Consider the following 4,643-nt stretch of genomic DNA (forward strand, 5'->3'; position numbering starts at 1 on the left):
ATTCCATGGGCCAGTTTGTTTTAATCTTTGGTTGCTCGACCATATCAATATGATCAGCAATTAACTCATTGTGTCTTTGGTGTCGCAATGCCTTATTGAAACGCGTGATAAAATCCATCAATGAGTTCTTATGTGATACAAACTTCTTGAAAAATGAATGTGAGCTTTCAGATCACTGCCTACTTGACATTCTAGTAGAAAAAATATAGGTAAAATATAATGAGACTCACCTTTATCATAATTCATACATCAATGATAACCAATCATTTTTCTCCAAGCTAGAAAACCTGATAACTTCTTCCCATGACTTCTCAAATTTATCAAGGGTTAAGAAGTTCACAATGACATCCTTTATGGTTTGATAGTAGTTGTGAAAAGTCAAAGGGGGGTAATTTATCTGAAAATTTATTGAGTATGTGCCACAAACAATATCGATGCAATGTTTGAGGAAAAACTTGGGCAATGGCCTTCGTCAAGGCTAGATCATGATCAGTGATGATCACAGTTAGTGGACCTTTAGGCATCGCTTCTATAAACTTCTTAAGCAACTAAATAAAAGACTCAGTTTTCTCATCACTTAGAAAGGCACAACCAAATACAATGCTCTAAAGATGACGATTAACTCCTACGAAGAGTGTAAAAATCAACTCATATTTGTTGGTGTTATATGTGATATCAAATACAACTACATTACCAAAGACGTTGTATGCCCTCCTTGATACATGATCCACCCAAAAATATCTAGTGCATCATTCAGTTGAATCAGTCTCATAATCATAGAAAAGGGTTGAATTCTTTTCTTTCTCAGTTGCAAATAATTCAATCAGTGTTTCGACATCAATACCCTTTTGTTCATCCCTTATCTCTTTCTCAAAGTTTTTAATATCCCTTTCTGTGCAACCTAGATGCTCAAACCCTCAAGAATCAATCTCCAATATTCGAATTTGTTGACAAGTTGGCACATTAGCCTCTAAAAACTGCTGCGTTAATACTTTCTTGGCTTCAGAAACATGATGATGTGAGCTAAGAAAATACATCTTTGAAGGAGTGGAGAGTGGATGATTATGACTTTCCATGAATTTTGTGACAATCCAATTTGGGCCGATCTATTCTTTAACAAGTAAAAGTTTTGACCTACATCCAGTCCTTACTTCGCCACATGCTCTTTCCTTTATACTATCAACTTGTGCTTCTTTTTTTCGTTTATCATCTATATGTCCTTCTTTAAAGCATACAAATTATTTCTATCTAATTTCATTTGTCCTCTTATTTTTTTTGGAAGTTAACATTGTATTTTGGATGGTGAGAAAAATTAGTAAGATATTTAGATAATAATTTCTATTTTTAAATTTTTAATTTTTGAAAATATATATTTAAAATATTTTCTACGGTTAAAATAAAAAGATTCTGTGTATAATTTTTTTTTATCATACGTAAATTAATTATGATTAATATGGAAAAAAAATATTCAAAAAAATTCTAAACTTAAAAATTATTTTAAAATTATTTTGATCAAACAGAGAATTAATTGATAAATTTCTTTGAAAATAAATTTCAATAAAAAAACATATCTTTGGAAAATATGTTTTGTACCTCTAGAAATATTCTCAATATATTTTTTACTGCTTTTCCTATTTTCCCTATTTTTTTATGTGATTTAAGGGGAAGAATTAGAGAATAAGCTCATGGTGAGGTATAAATTTTAAAATGCTTTACTTACTTTAATTGCAAACATATTGTAGTAAATTACAAAATCAATATTTACTTATTTTATTGTTTGTTTTGATTTCCCTAACTTAATCCGGGTTGATACACATCTAAAAGGGGAAGATTGTAAATACCTCGGATAAGTTTTGATGTGATCAATCGAATTAAGTTATATCATGTTGTATTTAATCCTTGTGTTTAAGTGTGCAAAACTTAGGAACATAAGAAGTCGAGCGGAAAACGTAGCTAGCGAGAAGGTTGACATGAGAAGTGAGTCGATGGACTCAATGCATACAAGGGACGAGGTGTTACAGAAGAGTGCACCAGTGAACAAGAAGGGCGCGCCTGACACTTTTGAGAGACGAGAAGCCGAAGTGGAAGTCTGCTCGAAGAGAATGCTGGAGTTGGGTTCGGGTGAGCTCAACTCTGGATGGTCGGAGAATCACCCAAATGACCAGAGCGGCAGCCGAATAAGTCAACTTTGTGTGGACTTATCCAGGCACTTGGACCAAGTCTAGGCACCCAGACTCTAGGTGCCCAGACTAGGTCCCAGCGCCCGAACCAGTTTGGTATCCAACATGATCCTCTTCTTTGAGACATTGATGTGGATAATTGTCTGAGTCTACATTAGCAATACTCTAGGTACCCGGATCGATCAAGGTGTCCGGGCAAGGTTAAAAAGTTATCATTGAGTCGTTGAAGAGCCATTGTGAAGCATATAAGGTGCAACGCTGGGGAGTCCAGAGCTGGCATGTTAGCCAATGGATGAATTCGACCAAATAGGCTACAAATATAGCCCTAGTCCTAGAAGTTTAGTACAACACTCGTTCATAATCTTTAGATTCTTGAATTCTCTTCTGTCTATACTTAATCGTTGTAAGAGGTTTCTCCATCTTCAACGAAAGAGTTTGTTAGTGCTTTCAACACCTTGATCGCCTTCAATGAAAGAGTTTGTTAGTGCTTTCAACGCCTTGATCGTCTTCAATGAAAGAGTTTGTTAGTCCTTTCAATGCCTTGGATCAACAACCTTCTAGTTGTAACTAAGTAAACTCAGAGTTTCCTCTTTTCGTATTTTTATATCATTATTTTTAATTATCCAACGTGTGTTTTCTTTGCTAAATTCGGAAAACAAAAGAAAGTGTTGATTTTATTTGCAAGACAATTCATCCCCCTCTTGTTGGCCTCACCAGGACCTTCAGTCCTAACTGCGGTTAGGCAAAGAAAAATTCAAGTGGATCAAAGATGATTGCACATTGAAAAAGAAAAGTTCTAATTGTGGTTAGGTAAAGGAAAATCCAAGTGGGTTAAGAAGGACCGTACGTTGGTAAAAGAAAGTCCTAACTATGGTTAGGTAAAGGAAAGTCTAAGTGGGTTAAGGAGGATCGTACGTTAGTAAAGGAAAGTCCTAATTACGGTTAGATAAAGGGAAGTCGAAGTGGGTCAAGGAAGACCACACGTTGGCAAAGAAAAGTCCTAATTATGGTTAGGCAAAGGGAAATCCAAGTGGGTCAAGAAGGACCGCATGTTGGCAAGAGGAAAGTCCTAACTGCGGTTAGGCACATGAAAATCAAGTGGGTTAAGGAGGATAACACTTGGTTATTGAAAGTCCAATGAAAAGTTGACAAAGTCCAAGTGGGTCAAAGGTTGACTAAACACTTAGTGGGGAAGTCCCAACAGGTCACGGTTGACCGGAGGTTAGACAAGGGAACCCTCGACTTGGGTTAAGTAAGTTAAGGTTGGAGCAATCGATTGGATAATCGAATGACCCAAGTTTAATTGATCAGTGGATTGATTGGGAGTGTTGTTGCAAAGAGGCACAATAAATCGATCGGGTAATCGATTCAGCCGGAAGCCAATCGATTGAGGTGAATTTCGTGAGAAGATTGGTCTTCTGGATAGATTAGCTAATCAATCCAAAGCATCCTCAATCGATTTGGTAATTGATTGATGCAATTTTTTCTTAAACTCCTTGCAAAAGCAATGAATCGATTGGGAAAGCACCCAATCGATTACAAGGCTTATCGCGAGAGCACAAAGGCCTTCTTGATCAATCAAGAAGAGCTTAATCAATCATATGATCGATTAGGAGAAGCAAAAAGGAGCTATTGCGAGGTTTGGACGGTAGGATTTGCTCGAATATGACAAAACAATCGATTGGGGGTAAGACCAATCAATTGGAAACCCTAGATCATGAGGTATAAAGGGTTTCGTCGAGTTCAAATCAAACATCTTCTTCTCCACACTCTCCACTTGTTCTTGAAGCTTTTTGGAGACAAGTGTTGTTACACTTTCCAAGTATCAAGAGGCAATCCATAACAACAAGAGATCAAGAGCAAAGATCATTCATTGTTGTATTCATTTATTTGTTCTAGTTGTATTTCTCTTATTTGCTTGTGTATTTACTTGCACAAGGCTTCTCCACCTCCTATAAGAAGGTTTTCATAGTGTACTATGAGTAAGGAGAGTGAATCCTTAGATTAATCACCTCAAGGAGGTAGATACCAAGTAAAATCAAGGGTGTTAACATTGCTTCAAGTTTTCGCTATAATAAATCAACTCAATGAAGCAATTAGAGCTAATCACCCTCCTCTAGCTCCCGAAGTGTCTTAATAATTGGTGTCAAATACCAATTGATTCTATGAGTTTTTATACTCACAGAAATTCACCACCAATCGATTAGTGTGTAGCAATCGATTAACCCAATCGATTGTTGTAGCTGACATTTCTGATTTCAATTTTAGATAGAAATTCAGAAATCCATAAATAATTCTATGATTTTTCAAAAATCATGAAATTTTAGGAACACATTATTTATATCATATACTATTTGGGAAAAATAGTTTTCTATGAAAATATATCCCATTTTAAAAAATGATATATAATTGGAAACCATTGAAAATTTCAATGTTTCACTCTAACTTTGTATCTAAGTAATC

This window comes from Zingiber officinale, chromosome 10A, assembly GCF_018446385.1.
Source record: "Zingiber officinale cultivar Zhangliang chromosome 10A, Zo_v1.1, whole genome shotgun sequence".
In the NCBI taxonomy this organism is placed as follows: domain Eukaryota; kingdom Viridiplantae; phylum Streptophyta; class Magnoliopsida; order Zingiberales; family Zingiberaceae; genus Zingiber; species Zingiber officinale.